The sequence below is a fragment of the Globicephala melas genome, chromosome 18, assembly GCF_963455315.2.
Source record: "Globicephala melas chromosome 18, mGloMel1.2, whole genome shotgun sequence".
Taxonomy (NCBI): Eukaryota; Metazoa; Chordata; class Mammalia; order Artiodactyla; family Delphinidae; genus Globicephala; species Globicephala melas.
In genome coordinates this window covers 15980021-15993654 of record NC_083331.1, presented here as the reverse complement: position 1 = coordinate 15993654, position 13634 = coordinate 15980021, and the positions used below count along the sequence as shown (strand labels likewise).

At 38.8% G+C, this 13634-nt stretch overlaps 1 long non-coding RNA gene across 2 annotated transcripts in view; it reads left to right on the top strand.

The window, feature by feature from the left end:
• LOC138842407 (uncharacterized) overlaps positions 1–13634 on the top strand; it is an 88536-nt gene that overhangs the window by 36962 nt on the left and 37940 nt on the right. For both annotated transcript variants that reach the window (XR_011376888.1, XR_011376887.1), the window contains exon 2: positions 275–327. This is a non-coding gene — a long non-coding RNA (uncharacterized lncRNA). The remainder of the gene's footprint in view (positions 1–274; positions 328–13634) is intronic.

The following is a 13634-nucleotide window of genomic DNA, read 5'->3' as shown; positions in this document are numbered from 1 at the left end:
TGTTAACCAAACTTGCATTCCTAGGCACCTCACCGCCCCCCCCCCAGCCCCTTGCTCATGATGTATTATCCTTTTTTTCTTGAATTTGATTTGCCAAAATTTTGTTAAGGATTTTTGCATCAATGTGCATGAGGAATATAGGTCTGTAGTTTTCCTTTGTCTATGCTTGGTTTTGGTGTCCAGTTAGTACTGACCTCATAAAATGAGTAGGAAATCATTCCTTCCTTCTGTCTTTCCTGAAAGTTTTTGAAAATTTGTATCATTTCTTCCTTAGGTGCCTGATAAAATTCATCAGTGAAGCCATCTGAGCCTGGAGTCTTCTTTGAGGCAAGATTTTAAATTACTAATTCAATTTCATTAGTAGGTATAAGATTATTTGGGTTTTCTATTTCTTGGTATGTCAGTTTGACAAATTGTGTCTTTCAAGGAAGTTGTCTATTTCATCTAAGTTGTCATAGACATAACTTGTTTATGGTATCTCCTTAATATCCTTTAATGTCTGTAGGCTCTATAGTTGTGTTCCCTCTTTTATTCCTAATGTTGTTAATTTGTACTTTCCCTTTTTTTCATTGATCTTTTCAAAGAACCAACTTTTGGTTTCTTTAATATTCTGTTTTTGTCTTTTTGTTTCATTGATTTCTTTTGTTTTTATTTACTTATTTGGTTGTGTTGGGTCTTAGTTGTGGCATGCAAGATCTTTTTTTAGTTGTGGCATGTGGGATCTAGTTCCCTGACCAGGGACTGAACCCGGGCCCGCTGCATTCGGAGTGCGGAGTCTTAGCCACTGGACCATCAGGGAGGTCCCTGTTTCACTGATTTCTGCTCTTATCTTTCTTCTTTTTTTCTTACTGCTCGCTGTGAGTTTAATTTGCTCTTATTTTTCTAATTTCTTTTTCCCCAGCTTTATTGAGATAATTGACATATTGTGTAAATTTAAGGTGTACACTATTTTAAAATTTTTGTAAGGTCAAAACTTTAATCATTGATTTTAGACCTTTTTTTTCACACTAAGTACCGCTTAGCAAACAAATTTTGATATGTTGAGTTTTCATTATCATTCAGTTCAAAATATTTTCTTTCCCTTGTGATTTCTTCAATTCATGGGTTATTCAGACATGTGCTGTTTAATTTCAGAATATTTGGTGCTTTTCTATTTATCTTGTTATTATTTCTCATTAAAGTCCATTGTGATCAGAGAATACACTCTGTAAGATTTCAGTCTTTTGATATTTATTGAGACTTCTTTCATGGCCCAGGATATGATCTGTCTTGGTGAACATTCCTTATGTACTTGAAAAGAATGTATAGTTTGAAGCTGTTGGGTGCATTATTCTATAAATGTCAGCTAAGTTATAGTGCTGATAATGTTTTTCAAATCTTCTATAGACTTACTGATTTTTTTGGTTGTTTGTTCTATTCATAACTAGAAAAGTACTTAAAAATCTATAACTATGTTTATGTATTTGTCTATTTCTCTCTTCAGTTCTATCAGTTTTTGCTCCATGTATTTTGAAGTTCTACATATATAATTATTATATACCACAGCAATGCATAATATCATTATGAAATGTCCCTCTCTGCCTCTTATAAAACTTTTCTTGAATTCTGTTATTTTATTAATATAGCCACACTAGCTGTCTTATGTTTATGGTTTGCCAGATATACATTTTTTGATACTTTTATTCTAGTTATGTTTCTGTATTTAAAGTGTCTCTCTTACAGACAGCAAATAATTGGGTCTTGCTTTTTAAATTCAGTCTGACAGTCTAACAATCTCTGCTTTTTCCCCCCTTTATAAATTCATTTATTTATTTATTTTTGGCTGTGTTGGGTCTTTGTTGCTGTCAGCAGGCTTTCTCTAGTTGTGGCGAGCGGGGGCTACTCTTTGTTGCGGTGCGTGGCTTCTCATTGCGGTGGCTTCTCTTGTTGTGGAGCATGGGCTCTAGGCGCGCAGGCTTCAGTAGATGTGGCACGCGAGCTCAGTAGTTGTAGCTTGCGGGCTCTAGAGCTCAGGCTCATTAGCTGTCATGCATGGGCTTAGTTGCTCCGCGGCATGTGGGATCTTCCTGGACCAGGGCTCAAACCCGTATCCCCTACATTGGCAGGCAGATTCTTAACCACTGTGCCACCAGGGAAGACCCCAATCTCTGCTTTTTTATCAGAGTGCTTAATCAATTTAAATTTAACATAATTGTTGATCTCATTGGATTTTGGTCTACCATTCTGCTATTTGCTTTCTATTTGTCTCAACCAGTTTTTCCCCCGTTCTTTCTTTCCTACCTTCTTTTATGTTAGACAACTATTTATAGCATTTCAATTCCTGTATTGACGTTTTAGCTATATCTCTTGGTATTATTTCTTTAGTGACTGCCCCAGGGATTACAATCCTTAATTTATCAATCTACTTAGAGTAAATGTTAATTTAACTCTAATGTTAAAATATAGGAGCCCTGTATATAAATACATATAAATGTATGTATAAATCTGTATATATTATAAAATAAAAAATACTAGATCCCAAGTTTCTGCTCTACCATTCCTGACATGTGGTGAGATATTCAGTTTTAAACCACATCTTAAAAGTTATAATCTAATGCAACTGAATCAAAACCAATTTCTCATTGGGCTAAGAAATTTTCTAAAACATTTTGGGTCTTTATGCCATTATAAAAGCTAGTAATGGGGAAACCTGAGCAGCTCACTGAGATTTATTCCTTGACTCTAAAACAAACATATGGAACATTTAAATTTCAAAGCTGAAAGTGAATTAAAAATCCTCTAGTCAGTGCCCTCATTTTATACACAAAGAAGTGAAATCCAGACATCTAAGATCACATACTTCCATTTATTTAGTAATTTACTTTAAAATAGACATTCATTCTAAAAACATCTATTAATTGCTTACCTGTTACTGAAGATATAAAAGTGAGTAAACACTAAAAATCACTGAATTGCATACTTAAAATAAGTGAGTATTATGGTACGTAAATTATACCTCAGATGAAACTGTTTTAAAAAATGAGTAAAATTCAGTCTTTTCCATGAAGGAGATCACAGTGTAATGACAGTCTAAGACAAGCGTAAACAATTACAATAAAATGTGAACATGCTATAACAGACCCGTATGCTTAATCACTTTACACTGGAGTACCCTGGGGCTCAGGCTTGGACCTCTTGTGTCTTCTTTCTACAACCACTCCCTTCATGATCTCATTCAGTGTCATGGCTTTACATATCAATTGTATGTTGATAACTCCAAAATTTTTATCTACAGCAGATGTCTCTCCCAAACTCCAGACTCACTAATCCAGCTGACAACCTGACATTTCTCCTTTAAAGGCTAATTATCATCTCAAACTGAACATGTCCAAAACCAAATTTCTTATCTTCACTTCCATATCTGTTCCTTCCACAACCTTCATCATTGCAATTCATTAGTATCTTCATCTTTCCAGTTGCTCAGGCCAAAAACCTTGGAGTCATCTTTGGCTTATTTCTTTCTCTCGTTTACTCCATCATGAAATCCTACTGACTCTACCCTCAGCATATATCCAGAATTTGACCACTTCTCACCATCTCCCCTGGTGCAAACTTGGTCCAAGCCACAATCTTCTCTTGTCTGGATTATTGCCTTGTCCTCCAACAGTCCATATTCCATAAATCAGAGGAAGCTTTAAAATTGTGACTCAGATCAAGTCAGTTTTCCAATCAAATCACCCAAAAACTTCCTATCACACTCCTAGTAAAAGCCAGAGTCCTCACAATGGCCTCCAGGACCCCATAAAATCTTGGCCCCCATCTCTACCCTATTACCTTTCTGATCTAGTCTGTTCTTTCTGCTCACTCTGTTCCATGCACATGGGCTTCCTTGCTGTTCCTCAAATATTACTGGCAAGCTCCTGCCTCAGGGCCTTTGCACTGGCTGTTCCCTCTACCTGGAGCTCTCTCCATCAGATATCCCCATTGCTCGCTCCTTCAAGTCTTTGCTCCCGTGTCCTCTCCTCACTGAAGTCTCCCTGATTACCCACTTTCAATCTGTAAACAATTTGTAGCCCCCTGCCCAAAACTCACACCCCCCACACACACTTTCTATTGCCCTTCCCACTCTGTTTTCTCCATAAGCACTTATCACTTTAAATATACTATGTAAAATGTACTTATTTGATTCATTGTCTGTTTATCTCCATTAGCTAAAAGCCCTATGAAGGAATGTTTGTCCAAGCATCTAGAACAATAGGCATTCAATAAAATATTTGAATAAGTGAACAAAAGTACCTTAGAGTATTAGTTTCCTTCTGCAACCAGGCCAGGTTTGTCTGTTTGGGTTTTTAGGGGCAGGGGGAGGGTAACTGTAGCTAAGATGGGGGAAAAGATTGCTGGTTGTTAGGGAAGAGTTAACTGTGGAAGTGGCAGTTAAACTTAGTTGTGAAGGATGATCAGGAATTTTCCAGACCAAGAAGATGGTGAAGGGTATTCCAAGTAGAAGGAACAGCATGTGCAAGAGCAGAACATTTTGCAAATTTGTGGAATGGTCATAAAAGGCCAGAGAGTTGAGTATTACACCAGGGAAGTATGGAAAAGGGAAAGTGAATTGGTGGGTCCAGAGAGGAGGCCTGAAGGGCCAGTCAGGGCCAACTGTGAAAAATGGAGGCAGATTAGACCCTAGTCTCCCAACCCCCTTTCCAATGCTGTTTCCAGGCTTCATACAGCCTCACTTTTTCAGTCTAAAAGTTATATTTCTTTAGATATTGTAGGCTGATGCCTTTACCATTCACATTTTCCTTTATAAATAAAAATGCATTCATGATGCCAGAGTGTGAGATTTAAGGTAGGTGATTATAAAAAATATGCACATTTTAAAAAGCTAAAGGGGCTTTTATTTTGAAATAGATTATACATTGATTGCTTAGATGCAAAGGACTGAATAATCAAAACTTCCAGAGAAATGACAGCTGGTCCCTAGTGCAAGCCTTAGAGATCTAACCCTGTAGGAAAAAAGTGCCTACGATACAGCACACAGAGGGCTGTGGAAACAGATGTAAGTTTGGGGGGATTGAAAAATATGCTCCGAATTTTTTGGCGTTGGCAACTGTTAAATCGACATTGATATTATATAGACTATTGTATATTTGAATTGTTAAATTAGGAATGAAAAGTAGGAAATTGTGTGCAGTAAACTGATCATGGACTATAATATCAGTTTCTTATTCTTTTTTTCTTTAACATCTTTATTGGAGTATAATTGCTTTACGATGTTGTGTTAGTTTCTACAGTGTAACAAAGTGAATCAGCTATAGGTATACATATATCCCCATATACGCTCCCTCTTGAGTCTCCCTCCCACCCTCCCTATCTAGGTGATCACAAGGCACTGAGCTGATCTCCCTGTGCTATGCGGCTTCTTCCCACTAGCTATCTATTTTACATTTGGTAGTGTATATATGTCCATGCCACTCTCTCACTTCGTCCCAGCTTAGCCTTCCACCTCCCCTTGTCCTCAAGTCCATTCTTTACATCTGTGTCTTTATTCCTGTCCTGCCCCTAGGTGCTTCAGAACTTTTTTTTTTTTAGACTCCATATATATGTGTTAGCATATGGTATTTGTTTTTCTCTTTCTGACTTACTTCACTCTGTATGACAGACCCTAGGTCCATCCACCTTGCTACAAATAACTCAATTTTGTTTCTTTTTATGGCTGAGTAATATTACCTTGTATATATATGCCACATCTTCTTTATCCATTCATCTGTTGATGGACATGTAGGTTGCTTCCATGTCCTGGCTATTGTAAATAGTGCTGCAATGAACATTGTGGTACATGACTCTTTTTGAATTATGGTTTTCTCAGGGTATATGCCCAGTAGTGGGATTGGTGGGTCATATGGTAGTTCTATTTTTAGTTTTTTAAGGAACCTCCATACTGTTCTCCATAGTGGCTGCATCAATATGCATTCCCACTAACGGTGCAAGAGGGTTCTCTTTTCTCTACACCCTCTCCAGCACTTACTATTGGTAGATTTTTGATGATGGCCATTCTGACTGGTGTGAAGTGATACCTCATTGTAGTTTTCATTTGCATTTCTCTAATGATTAATGATGTTGAGCATCCTTTCATGTATTTGTTGGCCATTTGTATGTCTTCCTTGGTGAAATGTCTATTTAGGTCTTCTGCCCATTTTTTAACTGGATTGTTTGTCTGATATTGAGCTGCATGAGCTGCTTGTATATTTTGCAGATTAATCCTTTGTCAGTTGCTTCGTTTGCAAATATCTTCTCCCATTCTGAGGGTTGTCTTTTTGTTTTGTTTATGGTTTCCTTTGCTGTGCAAAAGTTTTTAAGTTTCATTAGGTCCCATTTGTTTATTTTTGGTTTTATTTCCCTTTCTCTAGGAGGTGGATCAAAAAGGATCTTGCTGTGATTTATGTCAGAGTGTTCTGCCTATGTTTTCCTCTAAGAGTTTGATAGTGTCTGGCCTTCCATGTAGGTCTTTAATCCATTTTGAGTTTATTTTTGTGTATGGTGTTAGGGAGTGTTCTAATTTCATTCTTTTACATGTAGCTGTCCAGTTTTCCCAGCTCCATTTATTGAAGAGGATGTCTTTTCTCCACTGTATATTCTTGCCTCCTTTATCAAAAATAAGCTGATCATATGTGCATGGGTTTATCTCTGGGCTTTCTATCCTGTTCCACTGACCTACATTTCTGTTTTTGTGCCAATACCATACTGTCTTGATTACTGTAGCTTTGTAGTATAGTCTGAAATCAGGGAGCCTGATTCCTCCAGCTCCGGTTTTCTTTCTCAAGATTGCTTTGGCTATTGGGTTTCTTTTGTGCTTCCACACAAATTGTGAAATTTTTTGTTCTAGTTCTGTGAAAAATGCCATTGGTAGTTTGATAGGGATTGCACTGAATCTGTAGATTGTTTTGGGTAGTAGAGTCATTTTCACAATATTGATTCTTCCAATCCAAGAAGATGGTATATCTCTCCATCTGTATCATCTTTAATTTTCATCAGTGTCATACAGTTTTCTGCATAGAGGTCTTTTGTCTCCTTAGGTAGTTTTATTCCTAGGTATTTTATTCTTTCTGTTGAAATGGTAAATGGGAGTGTTTCCTTAATTTCTCTTTCAGATTTTTCATCATTAGTGTATAGGAATGCAAGAGATTTCTGTGCATTAATTTCGTATCCTGTGACTTTACCAACTTCATTGATTAGCCCTAATACTTTTCTGGTAGCATCTTTTGGATTCTCTATGTACAGTATGATGTCATCTGCAAACAGTGACAGTTTTACTTCTTCTTTCCAATTTGGATTCCTTTTATTTCTTTTTCTTCTCTGATTGCTGTGGCTAAAACTTCCAAAAATATGTTGAATAATAGTGGTGAGAGTGGGCAAGCTTGTCTTGTTTCCAATCTTAGCGGAAACGGTTTCAGTTTTTCACCACTGAGAAAGATGTTGGCTGTGGGTTTGTCATATATGGCCTTTATTATGTTGAGGTAAGTTCCCTCTATGCCTACTTTCTGGAGGGTTTTTATCATAAATGGGTGTTGGATTTTGTTGAAAGCTTATTCTGCATGTATTGAGATGATCATATGGTTTTTATTCTTCAGTTTGTTAATACAGTGTTATCATATTGATTGATTTGCATATATTGAAGAATCCTTGCATTCCTAGGATAAACCCCACTTGATCATGGTGTATGATCCTTTTAATGTGCTGTTGGATTCTATTTGCTAGTATTTTGTTGAGGATTTTTGCACTTATGTTTATCAGTGATACTGGCCTGTAGTTCTATTTTTTTTTTGTGACGTCTTTGTCTGGTTTTGGTATCAGGGTGATGGTGGCCTCATCAAATGAGTTTGGGAATGTTCCTCCCTCTGCTATATTTTGGAAGAGTTTGAGAAGGATAGGTGTTAGTTCGTCTCTAAATGTTTGATAGAATTCACCTGTGAAGCTATCTGGTCCTGGGCTTTGGTTTGTTGGAAGATTTTTAATCACAGTTTCAATTTCACTGCTTGTGACTGATCGTTTTATATTTTCTATTTCTTCCTGGTTCAGTCTCGGAATGTTGTGCTTTTCGAAGAATTTGTCCATTTCTTCCAGGTTGTCCATTTTGTTGGCATAGAGTTGGTTGTACTAATATCTCATGACCCTTTGTGTTTCTGCAGTGTCAGTTGTGACTTCTCTTTTTTCATTTCTAATTCTATTGATTTGGGTCTTTTCCCTTTTTTTCTTGATGAGTCTGGCTAATGCTTCATCAATTTTGTTTATCTTCTCAAAGAACCAGCTCTTAGTTTTATTGATCTTTGCTATTGTTTCCTTCATTTCTTTTTCACTTATTTCTGATCTGATTTTTTATGATTTCTTTCCTTCTGCTAACTTTGGGGTTTTTTTGTTGTTGTTCTTCTTCTTTCTCTAATTGCTTTAGGTGTAAGGTTAGGTTGTTTATTTGAGATTCTTCTTGTTTCTTGAGGTAGGATTGTATTGCTATAAACTTCCCTCTTAGAACTGCTTTTGCTGCATCCCATAGGTTTTGGGTCGTCGTGTTTTCATTGTCATTTTTTTCTAGGTATTTTTTGATTTCCTCTTTGATTTCTTCAGTGATCTCTTGGTTAGTTAGTAGTGTATGGTTTAGCCTCCATGTGTTTGTATTTTTTAGTATTTTTCTCTAATTAATATCTAGTCTCATAGCACTGTGGTTGGAAAAGATACTAGATACGATTTCAGTTTTCTTAAATTTACCAAGGCTTGATTTGTGACCCAAGATATGATCTATCCTGGAGGATGTTCCATGAGCACTTGAGATGCAAGTGTATTCTGTTGTTTTCGGATGGAATGTCCTATAAATATCAATTAAGTCCACCTTGTTTAATGCGTCATTTAAAGCTTGTGTTTCCTTATTTTTTTCATTTTGGATGATCTGTCCATTGGTGAAAGCGGGGTGTTAAAGTCCCCTACTATGATTGTGTTAATTTCCCCTTTTATGGCTGTTAGCATTTGCCTTATGTATTGAAGTGCTCCTATTTTGGGTGCATATATATTTATAATTGTTATATCTTCTTCTTGGATTGATCCCTTGATCACTGTGTAGTGTCCTTCTTTGTCTCTTGTAACAGTCTTTATTTTAAAGTCTGTTTTTTCTGATATGAGACTTGCTACTCCAGCTTTCTTTTCATTTCCATTTGCATGGAATATCTTTTTCCATCCCCTCACTTTCAGTCTGCATGTGTCCCTAGGACTGAAGTGTTTCTCTTGTAGACAGCATATATATGAGTCTTGTTTTTGTATCCATTCAGCCAGTCTATGTCTTTTGGTTGAAGCATTTAATCCATTTTCATTTAAGGTAATTATCCATATGTATGTTTCTATTACCATTCCCTTAATAGTTTGGGTTTGTTTTTGTAGGTCCTTTTCTTCTCTTGTGTTTCCTACTTAGAGAAGTTCTTTTAGCATTTGTTGTAGAGCTGGTTTGGTAGTGCTGAATTCTCTTAGCTTTTGCTTGTCTGTAAAGCTTTTAATTTCTCTGTCAAATCTGAATGAGATCGTTGCTGGGTAGAGTAATCTTGGTTGTAGGTTTTTCCCTTTCATGACTTTAAATATGTCCTGTCACTCCCCTCTGGCTTGCAGAGTTTCTGTTGAAAGATCAGCTGTTAACCTTATGGGGATTCCTTTGTATGTTATTTGTTGCTTTTCCCTTGCTGCTTTTAATATTTTTTCTTTGTATTTAATTTTTGATAGTTTGATTAGTATGTGTCTTGCCATGTTTCTCCTTGGATTTATCCTGTATGGGACTCTCTGTGCTTCCTGGACTTGATTGACTATTTCCTTTCCCATATTAGGGAAGTTTTCAACGATAATCTCTTCAGATATTTTCTCAGTCCCTTTCTTTTTCTCTTCTTCTTCTGGGACCCTTATAATTCGAATGTTGGTGCATTTAATGTTGTCCCAGAGGTCTCTGAGACTGTCCGCAATTCTTTTCATTCTTTTTTCTTTATTCTGCTCTGTGGTAGTTATTTCCACTATTTTATCTTCCAGGTCACTTATCTGTTCTTCTACCTCAGTTATTCTGCTATTGATTCCTTCTAGAGAATTTTTAATTTCTTTTATTGAGTTGTTCATCATTGTTTGTTTGCTCTTTAATTCTTCTAGGTCCTCCTTGTTAAATGTTTCTTGTATTTTCTCCATTCTATTTCCAAGATTTTGGATCATCTTTACTATCACTACTCTGAATTCTTTTTCAGGTAGACTGCCTATTTCCTCTTCATTTGTTTGGTCCGGTGGGTTTTTACCTTGCTCCTTCATCTGCTGCGTACTTCTCTGTCTCCTCATTTTGCTTAACTTACTGCATTTCCAGTCTACTTTTCACAGGCTGCAGGTTCACAGTTCTTGTTGTTTCTGGTGTCTGCCCCAAGTGGGTAAGGTTGGTTCAGTGCTGTGTAGGCTTCCTGGTGGAGGTGACTGGTGCCTGTGTTCTGGTGGATGAGGCTGGATCTTGTCTTTCTGGTGGGCAGAACCACATCCAGTGGTGTGTTTTGGGGTGTCTGTGAACTTATTATGATTTTAGGCAGCCTCTCTGCTAATGGTGGGGTTGTGTTTCTGTCTTGCTAGTTGTTTGGCATGGGGTGTCCAGCACTGGAGCTTGTTGGTCGTTGAGTGGAGCTAGGTCTTAGCGTTGAGACGGAGATCTCTGGGAGACCTCTTGCCGATTGGAGGTCTCTGGTGGACCAATGTCCTGAACTCAGCTCTCCCACCTTAGAGGCTCAGGCCTGACACCCAGCCGGAGCACCAAGACCTTCTCAGGCACATGGCTCAGAAGAAAATGGAGGAAAAAAAAAGAAAGAAAGAAAGAAAAATAAATAAATTAAATAAAATAAAGCTATTAAATTTTAAAAAATTTAATATTATTAAGATAAAAAATGTAATTAAAAAAAGGAGAGGGCTTCCCTGGTGACTGCTAATGCAGGGGACACGGACTTGAGCCCTGGTCTGGGAGGATCCCACATGCCGCGGAACAACTGGGCCCATGAGCCACAACTACTGAGCCTGCGCGTCTGGTGCCTGTGATTCGCAACAAGAAAGGCCACAATAGTGAGAGGCCCGCGCACCGCAATGAAGAGTGGCCCCCGCTTGCCACAACTAGAGATAGCCCTCGCACAGAAATGAAGACCCAACACAGCAAAAATAAATGAATAAATTAATAAACTCCTACCCCCAACATCTTCTTAAAAAAAAAAAAAAGGAGAAAGCAACAAAACCAATAATCAAATCTACCAATGATAAGAAGCGCTAAAAATTATACTAAGATAAACATAAAAATCAGAAACTAATGCATCACATACAGCAAACCCAAAGTCTACAGTTGCTCCCAAAGTCCACTGTGTCAATTTTGGGATGATTCGTTGTCTATTCAGGTATTCCACAGATGCAAGGTACATCAGGTTGATTGTGGAGTTTTAATCCGCTGCTCCTGAGGCTGCTGGAAGAGATTTCCCTTTCTCTTCTTTGTTCGCACAGCTCCCAGGGTTCAGCTTTGGATTTATGCATGTAGGTCGCCTGAGGGCATTTGTTCCTTCCCAGACAGAAGGTGGTTAAAGGAACAGCTGATTAGGGGGCTCTGGCTCACTCAAGTCAGGGGGAGGGAGGGGTACGGAATGTGGGGTGAGCCTGCAGCGGCAGAGGTCGGTGTGACGTTGCAACAGCTTGAAGTGTGCTGTGTGTTCTCCTGGGGAAGTTGCCCCTGTATCATGGGACCCTGGCAATGCCAGGCTGCACAGGCTCCCAGGAGGTGTGGGTAGTGACCTGGCCTTGCACACAGGACTCTTCGTGACTGCAGCAGCAGCCTAAGTGGTTCATGCCTGTCTCTGGTATCTGCGCTAATAGCCACAGCTCATGCCCATCCCTGAAGCTCATTTAGGCAGTGCTCTGAATCCCCTCTCCTCATGCACCTCAAAACAGTGGTCTCTTGCCTCTTAGGCAGGTCCAGACTTTTTCTGGACTCCCTCCCAGCTAGCTGTGGCGCACCAGCCCCCTTCAGGCTGTGTTCACGCAGCCAACCCCAGTTCTCTCCCTGGGATCTGAACTCCGAAGCCTGAGCCTCAGCTCCCAGCCCCTACCTGCCCTGGCAGGTGAGCAGACAAGCCTCTTGGGCTGGTGAGTGCTGGTCGGCACCGATCCTCCGTGTGGGAATCTCTCCGCTTTGCCCTCCGCACCCCTGTTGCTGCACTCTCCTCCATGGCTCCGAAGCTTCACCCCCTGCCCACCTGCCATCCCTGCCGTGAAGGGGCTTCCTAGTGTGTGGAAACTTTTCCTCCTTCACAGCTCCCTCCCAGAGATGCAGGTCCCATCCCTATTCTTGGTCTCTGTTTTTTCTTTTTTCTTTTGCCCTACCCAAGAAACAGGGAGTTTCTTGCTTTTTGGGAAGTCTGAGGTCTTCTGCCAGCGTTCAGTAGGTGTTCTGTAGGAGTTGTTCCACATGTAGATGTATTTTTGATGTATTTGTGGGGAAGAAGGTGATCTCCATATCTTACTCCTCCGCCATCTTGAAGCTCTTCCTCCAGTTTTTTATTCTTAAAAGTGGTATTTCTTGTACTTCAGTTCTCCTTAATTTGATATGTAAAGCTGAAGATCTTGCACTTTTTTATTAACTTCATTAATTTGGTTTTAGATTCCAAATGACACAAAAGCAAGTAACTATTTCTCTTTTCTTAAAATAACCATGAGGAATACATTGATCCATAGTGTAGAGAATAACCATTCAAATGAATCTGCAAATTTACAGTCTTGTTTGATTAAGATGAAACAGTTGTGAGAATCCCCCAAAAGCCCTATGGAAATCAGACCATTTCCACTGACTCATATGCACAACTGACTAAAACTTTGTTGGAAGTCATACCTGCCTGTATTTGCCTTCCTACAGAGATGTCACTTATATTCCTTGTATTGGAGTGAACTCAACCCCCATCTAGCCCTTGGGAGCCTGAACCACTGTAATAAGACCAATTTGCTATGCATTAAAATATACATCCATAGTATTTTTTAAAATATTTATTTATTTAGGCTGCACTGGGTCTTAGTTGCGGCATGTAGGATCTTTGTTGTGGCATGTTTAGTTGTGGCATGTGGACTTCTTAGTTGTGCCATGCGGACTTCCTAGTTGCACCAGGCATGTGGGATATAGTTCCCCGACCAGGGATTGAACCCAGGCCCCGTGCATTGGGAGTGCGGAGTCTTACCCACTGGACCACCAGAGAAGTCCCCATCTATGGCATTTTTAAATTGCATTTCTTGCAGTATGTAGCAAGAGCCAATAAATGTTCTGTCACTTTGACCTAGCAATCCTACTCATGGGAACGTATCCAAAGAAGCTAATTCCACAGAAGGTGAAGTCTAGATGCACGAAGACATGTATTGCAAGGCTATATATAACAGCCAAAATCTAGGAGCAACCTAAGTTTCTACAACAGGAAAATGATTTAGAAAAGTATAGTGCATCAACAACATGTCCTATTATGTGATCACTAAAAGCCAGAATCATGAAGACTTCAGAAATGTCAAAAATATTTTTGACAAACCTGAAATTAAAAGGCAGTATTTTTTCAAATGGTACTGTGATTATAAAGGTGTAAAAGCAGATG